This window comes from Notechis scutatus, chromosome 1, assembly GCF_049901735.1.
Source record: "Notechis scutatus isolate UNSWTSFEM ecotype Mainland chromosome 1, rNotScu1.2, whole genome shotgun sequence".
Taxonomy (NCBI): Eukaryota; Metazoa; Chordata; class Lepidosauria; order Squamata; family Elapidae; genus Notechis; species Notechis scutatus.
Window position 1 is genome coordinate 233,944,611 of NC_142009.1, and position 15,960 is coordinate 233,960,570.

At 41.5% G+C, this 15,960-nt stretch overlaps 1 long non-coding RNA gene across 1 annotated transcript in view; it reads right to left on the reverse strand.

Annotated features, from left to right (window-relative positions):
* LOC148133268 (uncharacterized) overlaps window positions 1-15,960 on the reverse strand; it is a 44,141-nt gene that overhangs the window by 11,695 nt on the left and 16,486 nt on the right. The window contains exon 2 of the long non-coding RNA XR_015746624.1: window positions 9,454-9,491. This is a non-coding gene — a long non-coding RNA (uncharacterized LOC148133268). The remainder of the gene's footprint in view (window positions 1-9,453; window positions 9,492-15,960) is intronic.

Here is a 15,960-nt window from a genome sequence, read left to right on the forward strand (position 1 = left end):
TTTGTGGCTGGATTATTGCCAGGCATTCTGCAGGGAACTGTTTTGAAGACCTCCAGGTGCTTCATCTGATGCTGCAGGCAAGAGGTTTGCTCAATGAAATATAGAGTTTCATTGGTTGCTAGCTAGCTTCCATGTACAATTTGCAGTGCTAGCTGTCACCCTTAAAGCCCTGTATACCAATGGTGGGATTCATAACTTTTTACTAACGGTTCTGTGGGCATGGCTTGGTGGGCATGGCTTGGTGGCTGAGGCAGAGGAAGGATACTGTAAAATCTCCATTCTCTGCCCACTCCTGGAGGAAGATTACTGCAAAATCCCCATTCCCTCCCACCCACTAACCTGCTTTCCAGCTCCGTTCTCCTGTGCAGGGCAACAAAAGAACACTCAGCCAATTAGCTGGGACTCGGGAGGCAGAGAATAGATGGGGGCGGGGCCAGTCAGAGGTGGCATTTGCCAGTTCTCCAAACTACTCATAATTTCTGCTACCGGTTCTCCAGAACTGGTCAGAATCTGCTGAATACCACCTCTGCTGTATACGCCAGGTACAGGCCTGGATGTTGCCATTCAAGCTGAATCTGCATATCCCAGTAAGATCTAAGAAAGAGGGTTTGCTGAAGGCCATGCCACTGAGGGAATACCATCTTCAAAGTACTCTTGCTTGGCCTCCTCAGTGATGTTCCCATAAGATCGCACACATTCTTCAGTCTTCAAATCATAATTCAGTAATAACATAATCTCTAACAGGTTACTCTGGATTTTGCGAACCTTTCATATTTGGTTAAGACTCTGAGTGCTTTGGAATTCTTTTTGTTGTATATTCTAACAGATAACAGATAATCAGAGTTGGAAGGGACCTTGTAGGTCATCTAGTCCAACCCCCCGCCCAAGCAGGAGATCCCATACCATTTCTGACAAATGGCAGTCCAATCTCTTCTTGAAAGTCTCAAGTGATGACACTCCCACAACTTCCAGGGCAAGCTGTTCCATTGGTTGATTGTTCTCACTGTCAGAAAGTTTCTCCTTATTTCCAGGTTAAATCTCTCCTTGTTCAGTTTCCACCTGTTATTCCTTGTATGGCCTACAGGTGCTTTAGAAAATAGCTTGACTCTTTCTGTCTGTGGCAGCCCCTCAAATATGGAAGACTGCTATCATGTGTCCCCTGGTCTTTCTCTTCACTAGACTAGCCAAGCCCAATTCCTGTAACCGTTCTTCATATGTTTTAGTCTCCAGTCCCCTAATCATCCTGGTTCCTCTTCTCTGTACTTTTTCTAGAGTCTCAACCTCTTTTTTGTAATGTGGTGAACAAAACTGGATGCAGTACTCTAGGTGTGATCTTACTAAGGCTTTATAGAGTGGTATTAGTAACTCCCTTGATCTTGATTGTATCCCTCTGTTAATACAACTTAGGATTGCATAAGCTTTTTTGGCGGCGGCTGCATACTGCTTGCTCATATTTAGCTGGTTGTCTACTAAGACTCCAAGATCCCTCTCACAGTTACTGCTATTGAGCTTGGTTTCACCCAGTCTATATGGTTTTGGTTTTTTGGTTTTTCTTGCCTAAGTGTAGGACTTTTCTACTATATTATATTATATTATATCTTTCCTGTCAGTGGCTCTAATGCTAGTAAGAATAATGAAAGGGGAGACAAATTTGCTTTGTTTCTATTATAATATAAAATTCATTTACAGTTAACTTGGTTTCTTCATTATAAATTTTCTGATCCATCTGAGGAAGTTGAGCCACAATTCAAAAACATAAATGAAATTCATAGACCAATCTTATATAATCTTACTCAGAAGTAAGACCCACTTTCTGTAAAGCTTAAGCATAGGTACAGTAAATAGAGTTCACAAATGTAAAGTGGATATCAAAACCAATGTTAGATATTGCCATTGTTATTATCTATCATTGTGTGCTACCCGGAGTCACCTTGGGAGAGATGGGCAGCTACATAAATTTGATAATAAATAAAATAAATTCATGAGTACAGGTTTGGAGACAAGATGACTGTCAAAGTTAAGTCATCCACAGAGCAAAGCATCTTCAGGGAAGCAGCATGATTGATGGTGGGAGAGATCAGAGGTCTTTCATTAAAAAAAAAAACAGCACTCTTGAAGCATGTCTTTCATTAAAAAAAAAAGCATGATGCACAAACATGATGCTCAATCCTCTCATTACTTCAACAGGAACTTCATGAGGACCCTAGAAGCTGGGTGAGGATGCACCAGTAGGGACGAACAAAACAGTTTGACTTAAGCTGAAACTCATTCAGAAATTACTTGGTTCAAGAGTTCATGTATCCCCTTCTATCAGTCTAAAGATGCAAGGAAAGAAATGCCACAAAAATACATATTAGGAGGTTCCCAAGTCCTGATACTCATGAACTCCCTTGATGAGTAACGATACAGGAATCATTTGTCAAAACCATATCTTTCTACTTCAGGCAAGTTATGAGTTATTCTGAGAAACTGAAGGAGAAGCAAGGACAATATTTCTCACTTATTCTGTTCAAGAAATGCAAATCCACCTCTGAAATGGAAGTAGGTGTATCTTGTGTATTCAATATATACATCAAAATGTATATGCATCACCATTTGTTTGTTTTTATTGTTTGTTTTCGTTAATTTATATTTTTATTATTTATTTTTATTACTTAATATTCATTTACACTAGTCTCTATTCCCCCACTTGCTTCCAAAAACAGATAATAGGTAAATGTAACTAAAACAATATTTGCTATTGGGAAAGTAATCTTTTCCTACACTCAGTCCAAGAAATATCCTAAGTAATGAGATGTAATAGTTTATAGTTTACTAAAGCTATCATTCATGGTCAATAGAAAATTAGGCTGTAATAAGAAATTTGAAATAGTGGCTTTGCATACATTGTACTAATAATATGCATTTGGCCAAGGCCCCCATCAGCCCTTGGAAGGAATTGAAGCCTGCTCAATATTCTATACTTGTGTTTGACAATAGCAATAGATTTCTTAATCACAAATGCCACCAATATGCATATGTTTTACAAAAGATACACGTATTTCCTTTTCTAGATGACTTCCTAAATCCTCTCCCCTTTTAAAATATATATAAAAAAATGAATGCACTTTCTGTGTGTTTCTGTTTGGATTCCTATTTAAACATTGTCAGGAATCAGATTTTGAAAATAAAAATTCGATTGTGTTTCAGAAAATTCCTAATTTGCATCAATATGCAAGAACTGAAATTCCTTCGAATCCTCTACAGCAGGGATCCCCAACCTTTTCGACGCCGCGCCCGGTTCCGCGGCCAGCTGGCGCGCGGCCCGGTTCCGCAGTCAGCTGGGCGCCGCCATCTTTTTTGACGAAAATCACTTCCGGTGACGTCACGTCGAGTGATTTTTGTCAAAAATGCGGCGCTAGCGCTTCTGGTGAGCTTTTCGGTAGAAATGGCTTTCTACCCGAAAAGCTCACTGAGCGCTGGCGCCGCCATCTTTTTGATTTAAAATTGCTTTTTTTACCAAAAAGATGGCGGCGCCCAGCAACCAGCGGCCCGGTAAGGCTTGTTCCGCTGCCCGGTACCGTCCGCGGACCGGCGTTGGGGACCCCTGCTCTACAGTCTGTACCAGTGTCTTCTGATGCCTTGTAGCCAGAAGTAGAAGGATTTTGGAAGAACAGAAGGAGAGGGCAGGAGAAAGGGAAGGAAGGGGAAGGGGATAGAAGAGAGCCTACAACGGTTGCCCATCTACTGTATGGGCTTTGTTATCTGAACTTTGTACATGGAATCACTTTGATGATCAAGTAAAAGAGATCCTTGCTATTCTCTGAGCTTAGTTATTTTCTTGCAGATGTTTCATTACCCAACTAGGTAACATCATCAGTGCTAGTGCCAGCACTGCCAGCACTGATGATGTTACCTAGTTTGGGTAATGAAACATCTGCAAGAAAATAACCAAGCTCAGAGAATAGCAAGGACCCCTCATTTCAACCCTGAGATATAAATATTCTCCTTTATTAAGAGATCTCCACTGCTGGTCTCTAGCTGGATCTATCTGTGCAGTTTTCTTAGCAATAGTATGGAAGCAGTTTATCACTGTCTCTGTCTAGCATGGTTATTTTTTAATTTCCCAGTTGAAATCCCTTTGGAGAAGTATATGGAAAAGCACGTTCCTTTGAAGGAAGAGAAGTAGAATGGGAGGCAGGAGCCCTGCAACGGGTTTGGTCCTCTCCAATAAACCCCCAGGAGAGATGCGAACTCAGTAGTTTGGTTACAGTTAAAGAAAAGTGGTACCGATGAGATTCTTGACTATACGGTATTGACATCGCAGAAGGATTTAAAAAATGGAGGGAAATAACTTCAAGGGGATGAGACCTTCAAGAAAAGACTGGACTCCCATCTGTAGAAATGGTGTAGAGTGCCCTGCTTGGGCAGGGGGCTGGACTAGATGACCTACAAGACCCCTTCCAACTCTGATTATCTGTTATCTGAGAAAGAATAATAAAGAATTCATTCCCAAATGGGTGACTTTGGGCCAGTCACTCTCTCTCAGCCCAACTCAACTAGTCGTTGTGGAGAAAAATAGGAAGAGAAAGAACTATTAGTTATGTTCACTGCCTTGAGATATTTATAAAGATAATAAAGGCGGGATAGACAGATAGATAGATAGATAAATAAATAAATAAATAAATAGATAGATAGATACCAATTCCTAATATTGATGCAAATTAGGAATTTTCTCATACACAACCAAGTTTTTATTTTCAAAAAATCTGATTCCTGATCATGTTTAAATAGGAATCCAGACAGAACTATGCTGAAAGTGCATTTATTTTTTAAAAATACATATTCTAAAAGGGGAAGAGGGTTTAGGGAGTCATCTAGGACAGTGGTCCCCAACCTTTTTGTACCAGGGACCGGTTTCAAGCAGAAAATTTTTGCAAGGACCGGGGGAGGGGGAAGGGAAGAGAGCGCTTTCTCGCTGCTCCACCATCCAAGGAAGAAACTGCTTCAAAGAAGCGGGGGCTTTTCCTGTCGCCACAGCTATTCCGAAGCGCCGCTTCACCCCACCCCACTCCCACCCGCCGCGGCGCTCAATCCACAGTGTCCCGTTCTGCTCTGCCTGTCTGCCTGCCTTAGTTTCTGGTTGTTTGGGAGCAGCTTCGCTGAGAATAATAACTATTCGCTCTTTTACTCAGCCGAAGCTGTTCCGATTCAACCATTAACGAAGGCAGGCAGGCAGGCAGAGCGGGCGGGCGGGCGGACGGGGTGGGGTGGGGGAGAAACGGGCGCTCGGAGGCGCTGCGGCGACAGGAAAAGCCCCCCGCTTCTTTGAAGCAGTTTCTTCCTGTGCTGGTGGAGGAGCGAGAGAGCGACTGAGAGAGCTGACCCAGAGAGAAGGACAGGCTTCGGTTGCTTCCTCCCTCCCCTTCTTTCATTTGTGTCCTTGATCCCGATCCCAGCAGCATTCACCGAGGTGAAGAAAGCCGCCATTTTTTAAAAAAAATTCTTTGCGGCCCGGTAGAGAGTGCTCCACGCCCGGCACGTCCGCGGCCCGGTGGTTGAGGACCCCTGATCTAGGAAAGGAAACATGTGCATCTTTTGTAAAGCAGATGCTTATTGGTGGCATTTGTGTTTTTTCCACTTAGTGATCACAGCACTCAGCGGTGTGTTTGCCGGTCCCAGTAGTGCTCGCTAAGCCAAGGATTGCCTGTGCAGCTAGCTCTCGACTTACGACCACAACTGAGCCCAACATTTATGTTGTAAGCAAGACATTTGTTAAGTGAATTTTGCCCCATTTTACGACCTTGCATGCCATGGCCGTTAAGTGAATCACTGCAGCCGTTAAGTCACTCTCTCTCAGCCCAACTCAACTAGTTGTGAAATGAACCTGGCTTTTCTGTTGACTTGGCTTGACCGAAGGTCACCAAAGGGGATTGCATCAGCAGGTTCTGACCAGTTCTGGAGAACCGGTAGTGGAAATTTTGAGTAGTTCAGAGAACCGGCAAATACCACCTCTGACTGGCCCTGCCCCCATCTATTCTCTGCCTTCCAAATCCCAGCTGATTGTCTGGGTCTTCTTTGGTTGCCCTGCACAGGAGAACAGAGCTGGAAAGCAGTTAGTGGGCTGTTGAGGGAATGGGGATTTTACAGTATCCTTCCCCTGCCACGTCCACCAAGCCACAGAACCAGTAATTAAAAAATTTGAATCCCACCACTGGATCACATTGACCCCGGGATGCTGTGACTGCTGTAAATCAGCATCTGAATTTTGATCATGTGACCATGGGGGATGCTAAGGTGGTCATAAGTGTGAAAAAGGGTCATAAGTCACTTTTCTCAGAGCTGTTGTAACTTCAGAGGGTCACAAACGAACCCTTGTAAGTCGAGGACTCCCTGTGCTTTCTTAAAAACTGCATTGCTGAAGTCTTCTTTGGTTTCAGGCTGCTTTAGCATTTTAATAGCCCCTTTTAATTTAGTATTCTTTCTGGCTATGTTTTTTTAATAACCTTTATTGAAATTTTGAAACATTAAAATACAAATAAATTTAAAAATAGCTTTTTACAAATCTCAATCATCTTTGACAGTACTAAGATACCTTTGTTACATGAAGACATTTCTGTACATTTCTAGTTATTCATATATTATATCTATATCTTCTTCTAATCTGTACATTTCTTATTCCTATTGTCCATCCATGGATACCAATTTTCCCAAACTGTATAACATTCCGAGACTTCCTTGTCCTTTAACTCTGAAGTGAGTTTATCCATTTCTGCGCAATGTAAGATCTTTTGGATCACAAAACAGTCTGATGGCATAGTGTCTTTTTTCCAGCATTGTGCGAGTGCAATTCTCACAGCTGTAGTTATATGCAAAATCATGTATTTTATCTTTTTAGTATACTATCCCTTTCTGACTGTCTTTTTATTAGTATCTCGTTGCATCATCTTACTTTTAATATTTGTTTTATATTTGGAAGCTCTACTTATCTACCTATGAATAAACTACCCAGAATGAGGTTTATATTTCTAAGTAAATATGCGTAGGATTGCTTGGTAAATTTCATGCATGTGTCAAAAAGCACAATATTGACTAAGAGAGTTGTGAACAATGTTTAATTTATTCATCAATAAAAGACATCTAGCTTTATTAAGAGGATAACTATGCCATACAGTTTGGCTCTTACATTTTTAATTTGGTTTTTTTTTCCTCTGAAGGAAAAGAGAGAGGGGAGGTCTGTCTTCTTACATTCAGATTTATGCTGCACTGCAACCTTTATTGTTATATATTTGCAAAGAAATGTGCATTCTAGAGAAGCCATCAATTATTGTGTGAGAAAGCTTGTACATTTCAGTAAAGATGCTGCGGGTAAGAACAACCAAAATCTTCAGAAGATCAGAGATTTGACCTTGGTGTTGGTTTCCTGATAGATGACTGAAAACTTTGAAGAAGAAATTAAATTCCCTTATGATGAAGTGTATGTTATCTTTTATTGTTTGGTTGCCTCTGTGTCTGTGTCTGTGTCTGTGTCTGTGTCTGTGTCTGTCTGTGTGTGTGTGTGTGTGTGTGTGTGTGAGAGAGAGAGAGAGAGAGAGAGAGAGAGAGAGAGAGAGAGAGAGAGAGACTGCAGGTTGGTTAAAAGGCAAAATGAAAATTCTTTTGTTCACTGGTAGATTCAGTGGCTGTTGATTGAAGCTAAGCCTGCCAGTGCTGTTGGGTGGTTGTTAAGTGGGAACCCAACACTATTATTAGTGGGATGAATGAAAGCAGAGGCATAGGAGCTGCTTGATGTGTAGGCAAACTGACACCAAATCTGAGTTCTTTTTGCTAGCAATCAGCAACGGAAAGCCTAAACAATGTGAATATAGTAGTTTTCTTGTCCTTCCTTGATGAAATCTCCAAAGGATATTAGTTTCCTATCCTGACAGCGCCTGACAGAGATAGCCCATTCCTTTTGAAGTAGACACCATTTCAGCCAGCCAAGTGCTGGAATTCAGTTGTGTGCTTAACTCATTGGTAGCCATTTACCAGATGTGTTTCATCCAAAAATCAGGTGAAATTACAATTAAATTGTATCGATATTTGTGGACCAACCCATCAAAAATAAGATGGGATCAAAACTGATTGTTTCGAGATGTCATTCAATGAGCTAAGTGGAACTATTTTTGTTAAAATGTACAGAATGCTGCTGGAAATTAAATTAAGAGAATTCAAACAAGTAAGGTATGCCATTAATTCTATGCGCGTATTCAGTGTGCTGTTTTATGCATCTAAGAATAAGAATGAATGGACTCTGATACTGACTGAATTAATAATAAACATGTACAAAATTGTTAGTAATCAGTTAACAAATATGTACAAACTAGGTAACAAGATCTATTACATTATTTCTAATAGGTGCAACTTTTAGCTTGTAAAACTATAATAAATGATAATGACATCTTCATTGATAGTCCCATAATTCAAATTAAAACATGAAAATGTGAGAACAATTTGACTAAGCCTTCACCATCAGGTTCCCTGCTTCAAATTCTTGAGTCTAGTTAGTTACAGAATCAAATTATATTATGTGAACTCTAATGAACCATTTGAAACATCTCTCAAGTGACAAAACTACCTAATATCTTCATTATCAGTGATAGAAATATGTTGACATACAAATCAACTAAAATGTTACACATTTATAGAAATATGACTGAATTCCCAAAGTTGCAAATTGAGAAGGCTTAACACATTTTGTTTGTTGGAAGCCTTTATTTCAAGGTGTAAGTATAGATGTTAGTCTACTCCATCATTCCAGCTAAAGAGCTAATCAAGAAAAACATTAACAGAGCTTTTTTAAAAAAATGGTTTCCAAACTGTAAATTTTAGGAAATGTTTGATGATAGCCATTGAATTAAGAAACCTGTTGACTTCCAGGTTTAATATGCATTCATATTATAATGAATGCAAGATTTTGTGGTTGGAAAATTTCAGAATAGAAAGATTTTACATCAAGATGTAGCATTAAATGTTGTGTCTCTTTTTGATTGTTCAGGAATGTTGGAGCTAACTCCTGGGTTAGTCTTTGAATTCATCCCTTTCACTAATCGCACCCCTGAAATCCTTATGTTCCCCCTATTCCTTTTGTGAGCCTTCAATGTGCCATTCAACTCAGAAATGGCTGCTGAGCACAAAACGACAAAATGACCAGCCAGAAGAAAAGGGGTTGGGTGATTGTTTCTTGAGGCTCTTTTTTTTAATGCATGAGCTGTAAACATTACAAATAGGAAAGCAAAAAGAAAGGTCAGCCTTAAGTCAATTATGCAAAGAGATGTTCTTGACTAAATCACATATGCTTTTTATTAGCTTTTTTTATTGATTAGAACTTTCTGCAGCACCATAAAGCAAAAGAAAACAACCAAGAGACTATCATGAAAAGTTTTGCAAAGAGATATGCTCCTTTGGCAAAAAAAATAAAAAAATTGTACTCACCCCAAAGCAAGAGGAACTTGAATTTAAAACACTGCTCCCTGAGAAGATTGAGAGAAAAAGGAGCTGCTTAGATTCACCATGAATCCAAGATGGTTCGCCCATCTATTCAGATAAGCAAAGACCTTTTTGCTTTTGTTCTACTATATTCTTCTGTTCTCCATATTTAGCAGCAGCTGAGTGAGGGCTTATATTTTCACCTTCTGAGATGGCGTAGGGCCGTAGGCCTCCCTCTCCCCCTTCACTTTGATAAGAGAGTTCTCCATTCCACCCAAGACAGCCAGCTCCAGACCAGGGAAACTAATTATGTGCTTACATCTTCAATGAACAAAGCAAGATGCCATTTCAGCTCTCCGCTGAGGCATTCTTTCTGTTTTACAATCCCGGGAATTCATTTCACATTTTCTCTGCGTTTGGACTGAAAGAGCACTTAACTGATACGAGGCACAGCCAAAAAAGCCTCAACAGCTACAAAATTATCATAGAACATGATATGACACCAATAACTGAAGAATGGGAAATACAGCCTCTGATGGAAGTTAGGCCCATCGTGCATTTGCTCTAAAGCAAAATTGCCATCAAGGGATTCACCACTGAGTGCTTTGTAGCGTTTACAGCACACCTATAAGGGTAAGCATGGAAATCCGCTGTATGTCAGCTGTCTTTAAAACTGCTTCAGTAAACTAACTTGATATAAAGTAGGAAAGGAAGATCAATTGTTCTGACCACATTATATTTTTCCCTTTTTTGGCTGCACTGGTCTGTTGTAGGCTCAGATTGAAATTAAACCATTACAGTCCAAAACGGCTTGAGACCAGATTATTTCATGGATTACCTCCCACTCAGAGGTGGTATTCAGCAGGTTCTAACCAGTTCTTGGAGAATCGGTAGTGGAAATTTTGAGTAGTTCGGAGAACTGGCAAATACCACCTCTGATTGGCCCCGCCCCCATCTATTCTCTGCCTCCCGAATCCCAGCTGATTGTCTGGGTTTTCTTTTGTTGACCTGCACAGGATAATGGAGCTGGAAAGCAGGTTAGTGGGGTGAGGAGAGAATACGATTTTGCAGTAACCTTCCCCTAGGAGTGGGGTGGGAATGAAGATTTTACAGTATCCTTCCCCTGCCATGCCCACCAAGCCACGCCTACCAAGCCATGCTACGCCACACCCACAGAACCGGTAGTCAAAAAATTTGAATCCCACCACTGCTCCCACTATACTTTTCTTAAATCTTAACATCTTTCAAATGACTTCCTCACTTTTTTTTTAATTTAACAGGATTCTTGTATCCAACTTTTACATCTTTTTATAGATGAATTTCTTGTATTGTTTCATCACACATGTGCCTTTTTTTTTTTAGTTTGAGTTTACAAAAAGTAGAAATTTCCCACTGCTCAGAGCTAGCTTCAATCACAGCAATTGTGAGCCATGTAAAATAAAAAATAATAATCTATCAAACCACATTAGGCTGTGATCACTAGGGAGACAACTTTTTCCTAATGATACCTAACTCCTGAAATATATCAGTTCTTTTGACCCCAATTTCTTTAGACCATTAAAATAAAAGGTAACCTACCAGTAATAAGTATATTTATTCTGAATAGGATTATTTTTTTAAAAAAAGTTATTCATTTAATAATGGCAATTTTTGAGCCATCCAAAGTATGATTATGCAATTCTCTATAAATATAGTTAATAATATATAAGTAACAGTAATAGAGTTGGAAGGGGCTTTGGAAGTCATCTAGTCCAACCCCCTGCTCTCGCAGGTGACCTATACTATTTCTGATAGATGGCTGTCCAGTCTCTTAAAAGCCTCGAATGTTGTAAGCTAAATGGTAAAAGTTCCCCTCGCACATACGTGCTAGTAGTTTCCGGCTCTAGGGGGCGGTATTCATCTCCATTACAAAGCCGAAGAGCCAGCGCTGTCCAAAGACGTCTCCATGGTCATGTGCCAGCATGACTAAACACTAAAGGCACATGAAACACTGCTACTGTCCCGCCAAAGTGGTCCCTATTTTTCAACTTACATTTTTACATGCTAGGTTGGCAGAAGCTGGGACAAGTAACGGGAGCTCACTCCATTACGCGGCGCTAGGGATTCGAACCACCAAACTGCCAACCTTTCTGATCAATAAACTCAGTGTCTTAGCCACTGGGCCACCGTGTCCCTTCTCAAATGTTGGGCCCCAATAAACAAATGGGCACCACCAAACGGCCAACCCCCTTCCTGCCTGGTTGTATCTCATTGGAGGAAGAATCCTTGAAGAGTTTCTACCATCCTTGAATCGTGGAGTATACATACTGTAGGTTAGAGAATTTCTAATCCTAAAGAGCAGCTTCTAAACTGGTGCTGACCCTGTTCCTGAGGCCATAAGCAATTCTTCAGATATGGAGCAGATCACAGTGGCTTGCCACATTAGCATTTGATTAGCTTCCCAGAGAACAGCTCTCAAAAAAAAATGTCATTCATATGGTATATAACTGCTATGATTCTTCATGAAAATGAGATCTTATTCTGATTAGGAGCAATGCTCTGCTTTTCAGTCCTTTCTCATCTGTTTTGCTACAATTCTTTGCCCAACCCTATTCCCTCCCACGCCAAGCTTGGAGACTGTTCTATGTTCTAAGACAGGGATGGTTAACCTTTTCCATGTTGCGTGCCGAAAGTGCGCGCTCACGTTCATGTGCCTGCACCCATGATGGAATGCGCATGCAAGCTCCCCCCACCCCTGGGCATGCGTGCACCCCCTGCATGCACACCGCGTGCCTCTGCGCATGCATGCACCCCGTGCGCAACCCCCACATGCATGCGCATCTCTCCCGCGTGCATCTCTGCACACACATGGGCGGCAGATACCCGAAAATCAGCTGGATGGCGGAGGTGCACGTGCATGCACAGTGGGGCTCTTTCAGGCAACCTCTCGTGCTGGCAGAAATGGCTCTGCATGCCACTTCCAGCACACCTGCCATAGGTTCGCCATCACGGTTCTAAGAGGATCTTCAGCCTTAGAAGAGATGCCAGGAACTGAAAAATACATCTGCTTTAGGACCTGCTAGAATGTTTAAGGTGGACTTTTTTTTGCTGCAAATCTAACATGGGCTGGGAGGAAGGACTAGCTTAGCTAATGCCTCCTGACAAAAGGCCACACTGGTGCATATGCATTGAGCTTTCTTTTTAGAGTCCTTAGCTGGAGGCTTCTTTCTCTTGCAGTAGGAATCTCCAGATACTTCCACTTCCTTGACTAAGTAAGCTCGGTTGTTTAAGGCTCCTTGTTTCATTTCATTACACATTGTCCCAAACTATTCTAGGCTAGGTGCCACAAAGTTAAATTGCTATTCATAACTCTTATAATTCATTTTTTATGTTTCAGTTTATTTCATGCCCTTATGACATTAAAGTTAACCTCCGAAGCCTGCTGAGCAAAGATGCTGACCAAATAGAAGCCATTCAGGTGGCTGTTTAGTTTGCCATCCAAAAGACTCTGGCTCATTTAAACATTGTACAACTTAATGGTCTCTAAAATACTCTTTATTAATCCCTTGTTTGCAGACATGGAGGAATCAGCAATGAAATGTGTACAAGTTTAGAACTCGTGGGATCCATGGATAGAGGAGCTTTATGCTTTGCAATATCCTACTAAACAACCCCTGCATTTAAGGACACATACCTATCCTCTAGGGCAGTGGCCCCCAACCTTTTTTGTGCCACGGCCCAGTACCGGCATCACAAAATGATCTGTGGTCCGGTACCGGCATCAGCACACATGACAAGGCAAGGCGAGCGACCCCAAAGCAAGAGCCCCCTTTTTCGGCTTCATTTGTTCAACTAGAACCCATCCAACAAAGTGGAAAACTTGTCCTTCCACTAAATCCAAATTAAATTTGTTTTTGCTCAGTTTTTTATTTTTTAACAGCAGCACCCCATCTGACACCCCCCCCCCCTCATGGTGCTTACCCACCCGCTTGCCTTGCAATGAAAAGATTCTCCCGCAGAAGCAGCGCAACCGACTCCCTGATATCCTCCTACACGGCCGTTTGAATTTAATCTCGCGCCTGGAGGTCACGTGAGCGACACGGCCCTGCCCGATTAGTGCAGCCGGGAGCTTGAAATTAGTCAATCAGGAAGCAACAAAATGTTACTCGGCTCACTCTTTCTGTCCAGGGCTCAGCAGCCTGTGTGGTTCTTTTGAAAAATGCATGCCGGCTGTTACCATTCCCCGCCCCCCGTCCACACTTCCCTCAGGGCTAACCGCCCAGATTGGCTATTTTTTGCATATAAAGTTTTGCGTCTGCCTATATCCTGGTCCTACTCTTTTTTTTTTTTTTTTTTTTGTTCTGTAATTTGTGAGTTCCTTTTTTTGGGGGAACGAGTGCCTGCTGTAGCAGAACTTTATGCAGTTCATTTTTCGTATTTTCATTTTGGGAGAAAGGAAAGAAGAAAAATTGGAGTCTTTAAAAAAAAACTTCTCATCGAAACAAGATGGCGGCGCTCAGCAAACCGGCGGCCCGGTAGAAAATGTCCCACGGACCGGTCCCGGTCCGGGGACCGGTGGCTGGGGACCCCTGCTCTAGGGAATCAGGGCTTCTTGATTACAGCATCTTCTAAACAACAGGATGCCTTTTACTTAGCTTGATGCCCTCTAGATACGTTGGAGTTCTTCTTCCATAATTCATGAATCCAACACTTCTGAAAGGCATCACATTGGGACAGCTGAAAGAGGCTTACTCAGAATTACAGGCACCAGGCTCAAATTGAAAGACCGTGAGTTTTAGTCCCATGTTAGGCACTAAGCTAACCAACCAGTCATTCTCTCCCAGCTCTGAAAGGCAGGAAATGGTGAAGCACTTCTGGAAAACCTTGGCAAGAAAACTGCAGAAAGTTTTTAGGCAGTAGTCAAGAGTCAAAACTGACTCAAAGATGATGAGGCAGGGAATGGAAACTTAGTGTTTCTCACAAATAATCTGCTGTTCTTAGAGTTTTGGTGGATGCAGTTCTATCTGTGTGTTGAAGTTTGGTTCCCACCAGTGGTGGGATTCAAATTTTTTTACTAGTGGTTCTGTGGGTGTGGCTTGGTGGGCATGGCAAGGGAAGGATAGTGCAAAATCTCCAGTCAGAAATGGTATTTGCCGGTTCTCCGAACTACTCAAAATTTCCGCTTCCGGTTCTCCAGAACTGGTCAGAGCCTGCTGAATACCACCTCTGGTTCCCACAGACAGTATGGTTGGGTTCTATACTTGGGAATTGCCAGGTAAAGAAGTAATTTTGATTTTGGCATGAGAGGAGGATAAAATGGCATTCTAACCAGGCAGTGGTGGTATTCTACTGACTCCACCCGGTTCTGGCATACTGGTAGCGCCAAAGATCAGCTGGCAAAGAACCGGTTCGCTCCAAGCCTCTCCAATGGCCTGCAGTTGAGCCCACCTGCCTGCCCCTGCTCCTAAGTCCTTTTTAACCTCTCAGCTGTTTGGCTTAGCAGAGCAGATTGCTGTGCTAAAGAGCTGAGAGGCACAGTACCTTCGATTTTATTGTTTTAACGCATTTGGCGCGCATGCACACGGTCGCACAGGGGCTTGCAATTCTTCAAAATGTCAAACTATTCCTTTGTTTCTTAGCCCAGGAAACCACTCTTTCAAGACAAGTGCTCCTTCCAAAAGTAAAACAAACCATGGAACAAACAGATGAAAGAAAGGACACTCAGCAGTATGTACTTAGTATCACACCTTATCCTTAACCTCATATGCTAGCAAAATAATGCTTTGGAACATGCAATTAGATTAGAGTCATACATAGAAAGGAAAATGCCAGATGTTTAAGATGGTTTTAGAAAAGAGAATGCTGTTTTCTAAACAATAACTATTGCTGATGCATGCTGGATAATTGAATACATTAAAGAATTCCAAAAAGAGATCCAAATAAAAAGGTCTTTGATTGTGTCAACTAGGTTAAGCAGTGGAATATTCTTAGGAAATGGGGATCCCAACTTATTGTATCATTGTCATTAAAAGCAGAATAGGAATAGCCTCCATACAGATAGAATATGGTAAAACAGATTAGCTCCAAGTCACCAAAACAATGAGACAAGATTGTACATTGTGCCCTTATTTGTTCAGATTTATATGTTTAATATATTTTAAAGAAGGCTGGATTGGAAGAAAAGTGTAGCTTTAAAAGTGGAAGAAAAATATCAATAATCTGCATTAAGGTACAACAACCTGCCTTAGATTTGACTATGAAGATATTGAAGCAATGGACAGTTTCTGCTTCTTTGGATCAGTTATCAACAGCAAAAGAACTATCAATCAAGAAATTCACCTATCTACCACCCATCTATCAAGTACAGACTAGTACTTGATAGGGGAGAAACGAAGGCCTTGGGAAATATATTCAGATGCCATGATGGGTCTATATCTACATAGACCAGCATCACATAGGCAACCATTTTTCCTGGGGAACTCTATGGAATGCTGGGAAGCGTAGAAGGAAAGAGAAAAGGATGACAAGCAGCAA